This window comes from Engystomops pustulosus, chromosome 7 (assembly GCF_040894005.1).
Source record: "Engystomops pustulosus chromosome 7, aEngPut4.maternal, whole genome shotgun sequence".
In the NCBI taxonomy this organism is placed as follows: Eukaryota; Metazoa; Chordata; class Amphibia; order Anura; family Leptodactylidae; genus Engystomops; species Engystomops pustulosus.
In genome coordinates, this window is record NC_092417.1 from 6,750,167 (window position 1) to 6,766,719 (window position 16,553).

The 16,553-nt window shown below is 46.3% G+C and overlaps 1 long non-coding RNA gene across 1 annotated transcript in view; it reads right to left on the reverse strand.

Annotated features, from left to right (window-relative positions):
- Positions 1-1,635: 1,635 nt before the first annotated feature.
- The window catches only part of LOC140068647 (uncharacterized), a 63,572-nt gene continuing 48,654 nt past the window's right edge, over positions 1,636-16,553 (reverse strand). Inside the window, exon 3 of the long non-coding RNA XR_011848509.1 lies at positions 1,636-1,975. This is a non-coding gene — a long non-coding RNA (uncharacterized lncRNA). The remainder of the gene's footprint in view (positions 1,976-16,553) is intronic.

The window sequence follows — 16,553 nt, forward strand, 5'->3', positions numbered from 1 at the left end:
ACTGAATAATACCACCACTACCATTACTACTGCATCATGACTGAATAATACCACCACACCACTACCATTACCACTGCATCATGACTGAATAATACCACCACACCACTACCATTACCACTGCATCATGACTGAATAATACCACCACACCACTACCATTACCACTGCATCATGACTGAATAATACCACCACACCACTACCATTACCACTGCATCATGACTGAATAATACCACCACACCACTAACATTACCACTGCATCATGACTGAATAATACCACCACACCACTACCATTACCACTGCAGCATGACTGAATAATACCACCACACCACTACCATTACCACTGCATCATGACTGAATAACACCACCACACCACTACCATTACCACTGCATCATGACTGAATAACACCACCACACCACTACCATTACCACTGCATCATGACTGAATAATACCACCACACCACTACCATTACCACTGCATCATGACTGAATAACACCACCACACCACTACCATTACCACTGCATCATGACTGAATAATACCACCACACCACTACCATTACCACTGCATCATGACTGAATAACACCACCACACCACTACCATTACCACTGCATCATGACTGACTAATACCACCACACCACTACCATTACCACTGCATCATGACTGAATAATACCACCACACCACTACCATTACCACTGCATCATGACTGACTAATACCACCACACCACTACCATTACCACTGCATCATGACTGAATAATACCACCACACCACTACCATTACCATTGCATCATGACTGACTAATACCACCACACCACTACCATTACCACTGCATCATGACTGAATAATACCACCACACCACTACCATTACCACTGCATCATGACTGAATAACACCACCATACCACTACCATTACCACTGCATCATGACTGAATAATACCACCACACCACTACCATTACCACTGCATCATGACTGAATAATACCACCACACCACACCACTACCACTGCATCATGACTGAATAATACCACCACACCACTACCATCACCACTGCATCATGACTGAATAACACCACCACACCACTACCATTACCACTGCATCATGACTGAATAACACCACCACACCACTACCATTACCACTGCATCATGACTGAATAACACCACCACACCACTATATCATCACTAGAGATAAGCGAACATACTCGTCCAAGCTTGATGCTCGTGCGAGCATTAGCGTACTTGAAACTGCTCGTTTCTTCGGACGAATATTTTGGCAGCTCGAGAAAATGGCATCTCCCGCCGTTTTGATTTTTGGTGGCCAAAAAACAGAGCCAATCACAAGCCAGGAGACTCTGCACTACACCCAGCATGACATGGTACCCTTACACATCGATAGCAGTGGTTGGCTGGCCTGATCAGGTGACCCTGGAATAGACTAGCCCCTGCCCTGTCTGGATGGAGGCAGATAGAGCTGCTGCTGCTGCTGCAGGGATAGCGTTAGGCTGTTATATTAGATTAGTGTTAGGCAGGAGTGAGTCTACAAGAACCCAACAGCCCTTGTTAGGGCTACAATACCGTATTTTTTTTGTTTGCTTGTGGCTGGGCTTGCTGGCACTAGTAGTGCAGCTACTACCATATTGTGACGAATTTGCAGGGAGACTTGCGAATGTTAATTTTGGCTCTTAGTGACACACATATCCATTTCAAAGAGCTAAGTGGGACAATTTATTGGGGGTTTGATTGGATTAGGCACAGTCTGCCGATTTTTTTTTTTTTTTTTTTTTTCCCCAAAAGTGAAAGTCACAGCACAAAATCCTTTTGTGTGCTGTCAGTGGTGCAAATCCAATTTCATCTAGCTTAGTCTGCCTGCTACTGTTTAGCAAGCTAGTCTCCAGAAAATTGTGTGTTGGTTAGAAACAAGCCATAGCAATCATCTTCTGAGGTTGCTGTCTGATTTCTTCTGCACGTTTTGTTCTTCTATAATTCCTAAAAAAAAACAATAAAAAAAAAAAATTACCGAAAAACATTTTTACAGTTTATATTTCTCTTTTGTCTATAAAAAAGACATTTATTTGGAAAATGTTGAACCCGAGGGCTAAGGGTAGAGGACGAGGGCGTGGGCATCCAATTACTTTAGGGGTCAGAGGCCGTGGTCCTGGGCGGGGTGAGACACTACCTGCTGATGAAGGAGCAGGGGAATGCCGCAGAGCTACACTCCCTAGCTCCATGTCTCAACTTACTGGGACGCGTGGTAGAGCACTGTTGAGGCCAGAACAGTGCGAACAGGTAATGTCAGTCTTCCACGCAGTCCACCCATGTTACCCAAGTGAGCGCTCCTCCACCTCAGCCTCCTCCCCCCCCAGTCTGCCCCCTCCCAGGAAAATTTGGAATTTGATCCGGCATACTCTGAGGAACTGTTTACTGAACCCTTCCCAGAGTCACAAACCACTTGTCCGGTTGCTTCTGAGCTCTTTCCCGAGTCCGATCTGTGGCTGGCACCGCTGGACCTGAAGCCAGGCATGGTTGTGTGTGACAATGGCCGTAACCTGGTGGCGAATCTGCAACTCGACAGACTGTCACATGTGCCATGCCTGGCCCATGTGTTCAATCTCATAGTTCAGCGTTTCCTCAAGACATACCCCAATCTGTCTGATTTGCTCACGAAGGTGCGCCGCATCTGTGCGCATTTCAGGAAGTCCAGCACAGATGCTGCCACTTTCAGGGCAGCGCAGCGCCGCCTCCAACTGCCCGCTCACCGACTGTTGTGCGACGTGCCCACGAGGTGGAATTCAACATTAACCATGTTATCCAGAGTTTACCAGCAGCGCAGAGCGATTGTAGACTGCCAGATGTCAACTTCCACCAGAACTGGTAGTCAGGTCAGTCAGCTTCCTCAAGTCTACAATGAGGAGTGGACGTGGATGTCTGATATCTGTCAGGTGCTGAGTAACTTTGAGGAGTCAACACAGATGGTCAGTGGCGATGCCGCCATCATCAGCCTCACCATCCCGCTGCTTGGCCTGTTGAAAAACTCTCTGATCAGCATGAAGTCGGAAGCTTTGCGCTCGTCACAAGAGACGGGGGAAGAAGATTCCCTTGTTGATAGCCAGAGCACCCTCAGGTCTGTTTCTCGGCGCATATCGGAGGAGGTGGAGGAGGATGAGGAGGAAGAGGAGGAGAATGTTGGCTCAGTCCTTCACTGTTCAGCGTGTATGGGCAGAAGAAGAGGAGTTGGAGGAGGAGGAAATCGAGAGTCAGGCCAGTGAGGGGAGTGAATTCTTGCGCGTTGATACTCTGGCACATATGGCAGATTTCATGCTAGGCTGCCTATCCCGTGACCCTCGCGTTCAAAGAATTTATTCCAGCACCGATTACTGGGTATTCACTCTCCTGGACCCACGGTACAAGCAAAATCTTGCCACTCTCATCCCTGGAGAGGAAAGGAGTGTGAGAATGCATGAATACCAGCAGGCCCTGGTGCACAAGCTGAAACACTATTTCCCTTCTGACAGCGCTAGCGGCAGAGTGCGTAGTTCTGCGGGACAAGTAGCGAGGGAGAGTAGGCGAGCAGGCAGCTTGTCCAGCACTGGCAAGGGTACGCTTTACAAGGCTTTTGCCAGTTTTATGTCACCCCAGCAAGACACTGTCACCTGTTCCCAGTCTCGGCAGAGTAGGGCTGATCTTTACAGAAAGATGGTGAGGGAGTACGTAGCTGACCATACCATCGTCCTAAATGATCACACAGCTCCCTACAACTACTGGGTTTCAAAGCTGGACCCTGAATTCCTTGTTTGTGCCCTACAAACAATGACTTGTACCTCTAAAACACATATGGTGGAGCCATGACTAAGAGCGTGAGGTAACGCTGGAAGTGGGTAAGCAATTATTTACGCACAAATTGCAGGGAAAAAAAAGTAAATAAAATGGATTGGAGTATTTTAACCGAGCGCTGGATCACATCTTCTGATTATTTTTTTACATGAGTTGTCGCCCTCATTCACTCTTGTCTTCCTACTGATCGGTCAAACCTGCCCGGCATAACCCCATGTGGGGGAGGGGGATATACACAAGTTGCTTCATTAAGGCAACAAACAGCAAATTATTGCAAAAAAAAAAAGTTGAGAGAAAACTACACCTGTAAGTTAAATAACTGGTTAATTAATTAAGCCGTGTATATAGCCAGCCCTCCTATGCCTCCAGTATATAGACATCCAGTCCATGCCCTCTAGTATATAGCTAGCCCATGTCCCCTAGTATATAGCTAGCCCATGCCCCCTAGTATATAGCTAGCCCATGCCCCCTAGTATATAGCCCGCCAGCCCATGTCCCCTAGAATATATCTTTAGCCAGCCCCTGGCCCCTAGTATATAGCCTAAAAACCCATATCCCCTAGTATATACCCCACCAGCCCATGCCCCCAGTATATAGCCAATAGCCCATGCCCCCTAGTCTATAGGCAGTAGCCCAGGTACGTAATTTTGACACAAAAAACTGGGAAAACCTATTGACTTGATTATAAACCAAGGGAAATGCATTGGTCACAGCCTTCACCCAGTATGTAGCCAGCCCTACCATGTCCCCAGTATATAGACATCCAGTCCCTGCCCTCTAGTATATAGCTAGCCAGCCCCCTGCCCCCCCAGTATATCAACATCCCTACCATGCCCCCTGTATATAGACATCCAGGCCATGCCCTCTAGTATACAGCCAGCCCTCCCATGCCCCCAGTATATAGGCATCCAGTCCATGCCCTCTAGTATAAAGCTAGCCAGCCCACTGACTCCCAGTATATAGCCATCAGCCCATGTCCCCTAATATATAGCCAGTGAGTCCCTGCCCCCCAGTATATAGCCTGCCAGCCTATGCCCCTTAGTATATAGCCAGCCTATGCCCCCTAGTATATAGCCCATCAGCCCATGCCCCCTAGTATATAGCCTGCCCTGAAAATATAGCCAGTGCCTGCCCCCATAGTAAATAGCCAGCCAGTCCATGCCCCCTAGTATATAGCCAGCACCTGGCCCCTAGTATAAAGCCAGTGCTTGCCCCCTCGTATATAGCCAGTAGCTCATGCTCCCTAGTATATAGCCATAAACCCATACCCCCTAGTCTATAGCCAGCAGCCCATGCCCCCTAGTATATAGCAATATCCCATGGCCCCTAGTATATAGCCAGCCAGCCCATGCCCCCAGTATGTAGCCAGTAGCCCATACCCCCTAGCATATAGCCAGCCAGCCCATGCCCCCAGTATGTAGCCAGTAGCCCATACCCCCTAGCATATAGCCAGTAGCCCATACCCCCTAGCATATAGCCAGTAGACCATGCACCTTAGTATATAGCCAGTAACCCATGCCCCCTAGTACAAAGCCATAAGCCCATGCCTCCTAGTTTATAGCCAGCATCCCATGCCCCTTAGTGTATAGCCAGCCCCTGCCCCTAAAATAAAGCCAGCGTCTGCCCCCTAGTATATAGCCAATGCTTGCCCCCTAATATAATACCATAATTTATAGTCAGAGCCTGCACCCAGTATATAGCCAGCCCTTTCCCCCTAGTTTATAGCCAGAACCTGCCCCCTAGCTTATAGCCAGGACCTGTCCCTAGTATATAGCCAGTGTCTGCCCCCTAGTATTTAGCCAGCAGCCCCCTAATATTTAGCCAGCATCCCCCTATAGCAAGCGCCTTCCCCCTAGTATATAGCAAGCGCCTGTCCCCTAGTATATAGCCAACACCTGTCCCATAGTATATAGCCAGTGCTTGCCCCATAATATAATACCCCTGCCCAGTAGTTTATAGCCAGGTCCTGCACCCAGTATATAGTCAGCAGCCCCCTAGTTTATAGCCAGCACCTCCCCCCAAGTGTATAGTTAGAGCAGACCCTCAAGTATAAAGCCAGCACCTGCCCCCTAGTATATACCCATCCCCTGCCCCTAGTATATATCCAGCACCTGCCCTCTATTATACAGCCAGCAGCCCCCTAGTGTATAGCCAGCACCTGCCCCCTAGTTTATAGCCAGCATCTGCCCCCTAGTATAATATCCTGCCTCCTAGTTTATAGCCAGCACCTGCCCCCTAGTATATACCCAGCCCCTGCCCCCTAGTATATAGCTACCGCCTGCCCCCTAGTATAATAGCCAGGCTCTGAACCCAGTAAAATGCCAGCCCCTTCCCCCTAGTATATAGCCAGCCCCTGCCCCCTAGTATATATCCAGCCCCTTCCCCCTAGTATATAGCCAGCCCCTGCCCCATAGTATATGGCTGTCTGTATCGGGGTTAGTGGACCCACTGAACCCTTGCGAGTGATAATGTAAGCCGGTGCCTGGAAATGGAGACTCCGGTATTCACCAGATACCACTAGGCCGCTCCACAAGCGCTGCTTGCTTGTGGTAGTGGCCACGGCATGGTACAGAAATGACAGGCAGAATCAGAGTATTAATCAGGGGGCAGGTCAGGACAGGCGGCACAAGATTGGAGTCGGGGTCGCCGCAGAAGGTCAAGACAGGCGGCAGAGAACCGAGGTCAGGAAAGGAAGCAGAGGTCACAATGGATAGAACAGAATAGTCTCAGTATAAGGCTTTCTCAAAGGAATCGAGGAACAAAGAATTGAGGAACAAAGCTAGATTTTGCTTGTCCCTTCTCTGGCCTGCTGTGTCCCCAGCCTGTGGACTATTGCTACACATGGGGCATTGCCATACCTGAAGTAACCCACTGAATGATTTTTGGGGTGTTTATCCACAGTGGGATGAGTTGGGCTGAATACATTTCTTCCTACTTTGGCACATCTGAGAAAACAATGCAATTTTTACACTGCCATTTTCTGTTACATTTGACCCAGCATCTCAGGGGTTGAAATGTTCATACAACCCTAGATAAATTCTTTGAAGGGTGCCCTTTCCTAAAATGGGGTCACTACTTTGGGGGTTTCTATTGTACTGGTACTGGCGCACCCCAACACCAGTCTAGTGACAAGGGTGCTCCAAACGCAAAATTTCGCTCCTTCCCTTCTCAGCCCTGCCGTGTGCCCAGCCTGTCAATTTTTGGCACATGTGTGGTATTGCGGTACTCGGAACAACCCAAACAATTATTTTTGTGGTGTTTGTCTTAAGTGACATGAATTGGACACAGTGGGGGTCATTTACTAAGGGCCCGATTCGCGGTTTCCCGACGTGTTACCCGAATATTTCCGATTTGCGCCGATTGTACCTGAATTGCCCCGGGATTGTGGCGCACGCGATCGGATTGTGGCGCATCGGCGCCGGCATGCGCGCGACGGAACTCGGGGGCGTGGCCGAACGAAAACCCGACGTATTCGGAAAAACCGCCGCATTTAAAAACCGAAAAAGTGTCGCTTGGGGAGCGCTTACCTTCACCTGGTCCGAGGTGGTGCATTCCGACGCGATGAGATGACTTTCAGCGCAGCAGCGCCACCTGGTGGACGGCGGAAGAACTGCCTTCATGAATCCCGGCCGGACCCGAATCCACCGCAGAGAACGCGCCGCTGGATCGCGAATGGGCCGGGTAAGTAAATTTGCCCCAGTATATTAGGTGCTAAAATGACATTTTTGAGATACAAACTCAATTTTTAATATGCACCATTTACCGTATATACTTGTGTATAAGCCGAGTTTTTCAGCACAAAAAAATGTGTCAATATCCTCTATAAAGAGTAAAAAGTACTTATAAAATAATAAACTTATATACTCACCCTCCGGTGGCCCCGATGTTCAGCGCTGCTCCCCCGATTGTTTGTCTTCAGGCGTCCGCGCTGCTTGTCTTCAGGCTTCCGCGCCAGTCTTTCTTCTGCTGGGCGCCGCCATGTTCTTCCCCCGGGCGGCGCCTAGTATAACGTCAGCAGCAGCGCGTCATACTAGGCGCCGGCCGGGAGAGAGCAATGGCGGCGCCCAGCGGAAGAAAGAAGACGGGCGCGGAAGCCTGAAGACAAGCGGCGAGGACATCGGGGGAGCAGCGCTGCACATCGGGGCCACCGGAGGGTGAGTATATAAGTTTATTATAAGGCTGTATACTACTGGGGGAAGGCTGTATACTACTGGGGGCAGTGCTGTATACCACTGGGGGAAGGCTGTATACTACTGGGGGCAGTGCTGTATACTACTGGGGGCAGGCTGTGCTGTATACTACTGGGGACTGGCTGTATACTACTGGGGGCAAGCTGTATACTACTGGGGGCAAGCTGTATACTACTGGGGGCAGGCTGTATACTACTGGGGGCAGGCTGTATACTACTGGGGGCAGGCTGTATACTACTGGGGGCAGGCTGGGCAGTGCTGTATACTACTGGGGGCAGGCTGTATACTACTAAGGGCAGGCTGGGCTGGTTGCATACTATAGGGGGCTGGTTGACTATATACTGGGGGGGGGGGGGCGGGGGTCTGTGACCAATGCATTTCCCACCCTCGGCTTATACTCGAATCAATAGTTTTTCCCAGTTTTGGTGGTAAAATTAGGGGTCTCGGCTTATACTCGGGCCAGCTTATACTCAAGTATATACGGTACTTTGCATTACATTTTGACCATCATGTTGGGGGTTAAAACGCTCACCACACCCCAAGATAAATTCTATGAGGGGTGTAGTTTCTAAAATGGTATAATTTCTTGGGGGTTTCTATTGCACTGGTACCTCACGGGACCTGCCAACATGACATGACCCTCTAAATCCAAACATGTAAAAACGGAGCTGCAAAAGCAAAGTTTTGCTCCTTCCCTTGTCAGCCCTGCTGTGTTCCCAGCCTGTCAATTATTGGCACATGTGTGGTATTGCCGTACTCGGGACAACCTGCAGAATGATTTTTGGGGTGTTTGTCTAAAGTGGCATGGTTTGGGCACAATATATTAGGCACTAAAATGACATTTTTGAGATAAAAACGCAATTTTTACTATGCACCATTTACTTTGCATTAGATTTTGGCCAGCATGTTGGTGGTTAAAATGCTCACCCCCAACCTGAGATAAATTCTTTGAGGGGTCTAGTTTCCTAAATGGTGACATCTTTGGGAGTTTTATATTATACTGTTACTTCAGGGGCTCTTCAAGTACACTGTGGCACCACAAAATATTTGCAGTCAAATTGGCCTTCCAAAAACCCAATGGTACAAACTCTGTTCTGGACATCGCTGTGCGGAGAAACAGCAGCTGACATCCACATGTCTGGTATTGCCATACTCGGAAGAAGCAGGGCAACAATTTTGGGATGTATATTTACCTCAAATTCCTTCTGAATGTGTCCAATCGAGGGCTAAATGAAAATAATCTTATTCAAAAATTGAAATTTCAAAATTTTCAATCCATTTCGTATGCTTCCAGAGAAAGATTTAAAGGGTTAACAGACTTCTCAAATGCTGATTTGAATAGTTTGAGATGTTAGGTTGATAAAATGGTGCTACTTGTGGGGGTATATAGTACATAAGCCTTTATAGAGCACTTCCAAACTGAATTGGTCACAAAAAACTTTACATTTTTCAAATCTCTTGAAAATCTGAGAAGTTGCTGCTAAAACTTGAAACCTTCTCAGATCCGTAAAAAAAATGGAAATGTAAAACAAATTATGGAAATAAAAATAAGACCAATGGCAAAAGGTTTCTACAAAAAAAAAATTGTGGTATCACTTTGTGTCTAACATTTGAACATTTGAAATTTGAAAATTGTCATTTTTTTTCAAATTTTTCCTAAATAATTGAATTTTTACCCCCCCCCCCCAAAAAAAAAGAAACTGATCACCGAAATGATAATACAAACATAAATTACAATATCTTACGAGAAAACAATCTCAAAATCACAAGGATATCTTAAAGTGTTGAAAAGTTATTACCACAGGAAGAGAAACTGGTCAAATTTTAAGAAAAAGGTCTGAGCATTAACTTAAAAACAGGCTGCGTCATTAAGGAGTTAAAGACAGCTGCTTAATCACAACACTAATCCATAAACCAACATACAGAACGACCTACCTGAAAAATAACAGATTCCACCCCAAACATACCAGACAGTCCATCATATACAGCCAGGCCATACACTACATCCGTATCTATCATATACAGGCAGGCCATACACTACATCCATATCCATCATATACAGCCAGGCCATACACTACATCCGTATCCATCATATACAGCCATACACTACATCCGTATCCATCATATACAGCCAGGCCATATCCTACATCCGTATCCATCATATACAGCCAGGCCATACACTACATCCGTATCCATCATATACATCCAGGCTATACACTACATCCGTATCCATCATATACAGCCAGGCCATACACTACATCCGTATCTATCATATACATCCAGGCCATACACTACATCCGTATCTATCATATACAGCCAGGCCATACACTACATCCGTATCCATCATATACATCCAGGCCATACACTACATCCGTATCTATCATATACAGCCAGGCCATACACTACATCCGTATCCATCATATACAGCCATACACTACATCCGTATCTATCATATACAGCCAGGCCATACACTACATCCGTATCCATCATATACAGCCAGGCCATACACTACATCCGTATCTATCATATACAGCCATACACTACATCCGTATCTATCATATACAGCCAGGCCATACACTACATCCGTATCCATCATATACAGCCAGGCCATACACTACATCCGTATCCATCATATACAGCCATACACTACATCCGTATCTATCATATACAGCCAGGCCATACACTACATCCGTATCCATCATATACAGCCAGGCCATACACTACATCCGTATCTATCATATACAGCCATACACTACATCCGTATCTATCATATACAGCCAGGCCATACACTACATCCGTATCCATCATATACAGCCATACACTACATCCGTATCTATCATATACAGCCAGGCCATACACTACATCCGTATCCATCATATACAGCCAGGCCATACACTACATCCGTATCTATCATATACAGCCATACACTACATCCGTATCTATCATATACAGCCAGGCCATACACTACATCCGTATCCATCATATACAGCCAGGCCATACACTACATCCGTATCTATCATATACAGCCAGGCCATACGCTACATCCGTATCTATCATATACAGCCAGACCATACACTACATCCGTATCCATCATATACAGCCATACACTACATCCGTATCCATCATATACAGCCAGGCCATACACTACATCCGTATCTATCATATACAGCCAGGCCATACGCTACATCCGTATCTATCATATACAGCCAGGACATACGCTACATCCGTATCCATCATATACAGCCAGGCCATACGCTACATCCGTATCTATCATATACAGCCAGGCCATACACTACATCCGTATCCATCATATACAGCCAGGCCATACACTACATCCGTATCTATCATATACAGCCAGGCCATACGCTACATCCGTATCTATCATATACAGCCAGGCCATACACTACATCCGTATCTATCATATACAGCCAGGCCATACACTACATCCGTATCTATCATATACAGCCAGGACATACACTACATCCGTATCTATCATATACAGCCAGGCCATACGCTACATCCGTATCTATCATATACAGCCAGGACATACGCTACATCCGTATCCATCATATAGAGCCAGGCCATACACTACATCCATATCCATCATATACAGCCAGGCCATACACTACATCCGTATCCATCATATAGAGCCAGGCCATACACTACATCCGTATCCATCATATACAGCCAGGCCATACACTACATCCGTATCTATCATATACAGCCAGGCCATACACTACATCCGTATCCATCATATACAGCCAGGCCATACACTACATCCGTATCTATCATATACAGCCAGGCCATACACTACATCCGTATCTATCATATACAGCCAGGCCATACACTACATCCGTATCCATCATATACAGCCAGACCATACACTACATCCGTATCCATCATATACAGCCAGGCCATACACTACATCCGTATCTATCATATACAGCCAGGCCATACGCTACATCCGTATCTATCATATACAGCCAGGCCATACGCTACATCCGTATCTATCATATACAGCCAGGCCATACACTACATCCGTATCTATCATATACAGCCAGGCCATACGCTACATCCGTATCCATCATATACAGCCAGACCATACGCTACATCCGTATCTATCATATACAGCCAGGCTATACGCTACATCCGTATCTATCATATACAGCCAGGCCATACACTACATCCGTATCTATCATATACAGCCAGGCCATACACTACATCCGTATCTATCATATACAGCCAGGCCATACACTACATCCGTATCCATCATATACAGCCAGGCCATACACTACATCCGTATCTATCATATACAGCCAGGCCATACACTACATCCGTATCCATCATATACAGCCAGGCCATACACTACATCCGTATCTATCATATACAGCCAGGCCATACACTACATCCGTATCCATCATATACATCCAGGCCATACACTACATCCGTATCTATCATATACAGCCAGGCCATACACTACATCCGTATCCATCATATACAGCCAGGCCATACACTACATCCGTATCTATCATATACAGCCAGGCCATACACTACATCCGTATCTATCATATACAGCCAGGCCATACACTACATCCGTATCCATCATATACAGCCAGGCCATACACTACATCCGTATCCATCATATACAGCCAGGCCATACGCTACATCCGTATCTATCATATACATCCAGGCCATACGCTACATCCGTATCTATCATATACATCCAGGCCATACGCTACATCCGTATCTATCATATACAGCCAGGCCATACACTACATCCGTATCCATCATATACAGCCAGGTCATACACTACATCCGTATCCATCATATACAGCCAGGCCATACACTACATCCGTATCCATCATATACAGCCAGGCCATACACTACATCCGTATCCATCATATACAGCCAGGCCATACACTACATCCGTATCTATCATATACAGCCAGGCCATACACTACATCCGTATCCATCATATACAGCCAGGCCATACACTACATCCGTATCTATCATATACAGCCAGGCCATACACTACATCCGTATCCATCATATACAGCCAGGCCATACACTACATCCGTATCTATCATATACAGCCAGGCCATACACTACATCCGTATCTATCATATACAGCCAGGCCATACACTACATCCGTATCCATCATATACAGCCAGGCCATACACTACATCCGTATCTATCATATACAGCCAGGCCATACACTACATCCGTATCCATCATATAGAGCCAGGCCATACACTACATCCGTATCCATCATATACAGCCAGGCCATACACTACATCCGTATCTATCATATACAGCCATACACTACATCCGTATCTATCATATACAGCCAGGCCATACACTACATCCGTATCCATCATATACAGCCAGGCCATACACTACATCCGTATCTATCATATACAGCCATACACTACATCCGTATCCATCATATACAGCCAGGCCATACACTACATCCGTATCTATCATATACAGCCAGGCCATACACTACATCCGTATCCATCATATACAGCCAGGCCATACACTACATCCGTATCCATCATATACAGCCAGGCCATACACTACATCCGTATCTATCATATACAGCCAGGCCATACACTACATCCGTATCTATCATATACAGCCAGGCCATACGCTACATCCATATCTATCATATACAGCCAGGCCATACGCTACATCCGTATCCATCATATACAGCCAGGCTATACACTACATCCGTATCCATCATTTACAGCCAGGCCATACACTACATCCGTATCTATCATATACAGCCAGGCCATACACTACATCCGTATCTATCATATACAGCCAGGCCATACACTACATCCGTATCCATCATATACAGCCAGGCCATACACTACATCCGTATCCATCATATACAGCCAGGCCATACACTACATCCGTATCCATCATATACAGCCAGGCCATACACTACATCCGTATCCATCATATACAGCCAGGCCATACGCTACATCCGTATCCATCATATACAGCCAGGCCATACACTACATCCGTATCCATCATATACAGCCAGGCCGTACACTACATCCGTATCCATCATATACAGCCAGGCCATACACTACATCCGTATCCATCATACACAGCCAGGCCATACACTACATCCGTATCTATCATATACAGCCAGGCCATACACTACATCCGTATCTATCATATACAGCCAGGCCATACACTACATCCGTATCTATCATATACAGCCAGGCCATACACTACATCCGTATCCATCATATACAGCCATACACTACATCCGTATCCATCATATACAGCCAGGCCATACACTACATCCGTATCTATCATATACAGCCAGGCCATACACTACATCCGTATCTATCATATACAGCCAGGCCATACACTACATCCGTATCTATCATATACAGCCAGGCCATACACTACATCCGTATCTATCATATACAGCCAGGCCATACACTACATCCGTATCCATCATATACAGCCAGGCCATACACTACATCCGTATCTATCATATACAGCCAGGCCATACACTACATCCGTATCTATCATATACAGCCAGGCCATACACTACATCCGTATCTATCATATACAGCCAGGCCATACACTACATCCGTATCCATCATACACAGCCAGGCCATACACTACATCCGTATCTATCATACACAGCCAGGCCATACACTACATCCGTATCCATCATATACAGCCAGGCCATACGCTACATCCGTATCCATCATATACAGCCAGGCCATACGCTACATCCGTATCTATCATATACAGCCAGGCCATACACTACATCCGTATCCATCATATACAGCCAGGCCATACACTACATCCGTATCTATCATATACAGCCAGGCCATAAGCTACATCCGTATCCATCATATACAGCCAGGACATACACTACATCCGTATCTATCATATACAGCCAGGCCATACACTACATCCGTATCTATCATATACAGCCAGGCCATAAGCTACATCCGTATCCATCATATACAGCCAGGCCATACACTACATCCGTATCCATCATATACAGCCAGGCCATACACTACATCCGTATCCATCATATACAGCCAGGCCATACACTACATCCGTATCCATCATATACAGCCAGGCCGTACGCTACATCCGTATCTATCATATACAGCCAGGCCATACACTACATCCGTATCCATCATATACAGCCAGGCCATACACTACATCCGTATCTATCATATACAGCCAGGCCATACACTACATCCGTATCTATCATATACAGCCAGGCCATACACTACATCCGTATCTATCATATACAGCCACGCCATACACTACATCCGTATCTATCATATACAGCCAGGCCATACACTACATCCGTATCCATCATATACAGCCAGGCCATACACTACATCCGTATCTATCATATACAGCCAGGCCATACACTACATCCGTATATATCATATACAGCCAGGCCATACACTACATCCGTATCCATCATATACAGCCAGGCCATACACTACATCCGTATCTATCATATACAGCCAGGCCATACACTACATCCGTATCTATCATATACAGCCAGGCCATACACTACATCCGTATCCATCATATACAGCCAGGCCATACACTACATCCGTATCTATCATATACAGCCAGGCCATACACTACATCCGTATCTATCATATACAGCCAGGCCATACACTACATCCGTATCCATCATATACAGCCAGGCCATACACTACATCCGTATCTATCATATACAGCCAGGCCATACACTACATCCGTATCTATCATATACAGCCAGGCCATACACTACATCCGTATCCATCATATACAGCCAGGCCATACACTACATCCGTATCCATCATATACATCCAGGCCATACACTACATCCGTATCTATCATATACAGCCACGCCATACACTACATCCGTATCTATCATATACAGCCATACACTACATCCGTATCCATCATATACAGCCAGGCCATACACTACATCCGTATCTATCATATACAGCCAGGCCATACACTACATCCGTATCTATCATATACAGCCAGGCCATACACTACATCCGTATCCATCATACACAGCCAGGCCATACACTACATCCGTATCTATCATACACAGCCAGGCCATACACTACATCCGTATCCATCATATACAGCCAGGCCATACGCTACATCCGTATCCATCATATACAGCCAGGCCATACGCTACATCCGTATCTATCATATACAGCCAGGCCATACACTACATCCGTATCCATCATATACAGCCAGGCCATACACTACATCCGTATCTATCATATACAGCCAGGCCATAAGCTACATCCGTATCCATCATATACAGCCAGGACATACACTACATCCGTATCTATCATATACAGCCAGGCCATACACTACATCCGTATCTATCATATACAGCCAGGCCATAAGCTACATCCGTATCCATCATATACAGCCAGGCCATACACTACATCCGTATCCATCATATACAGCCAGGCCATACACTACATCCGTATCCATCATATACAGCCAGGCCATACACTACATCCGTATCCATC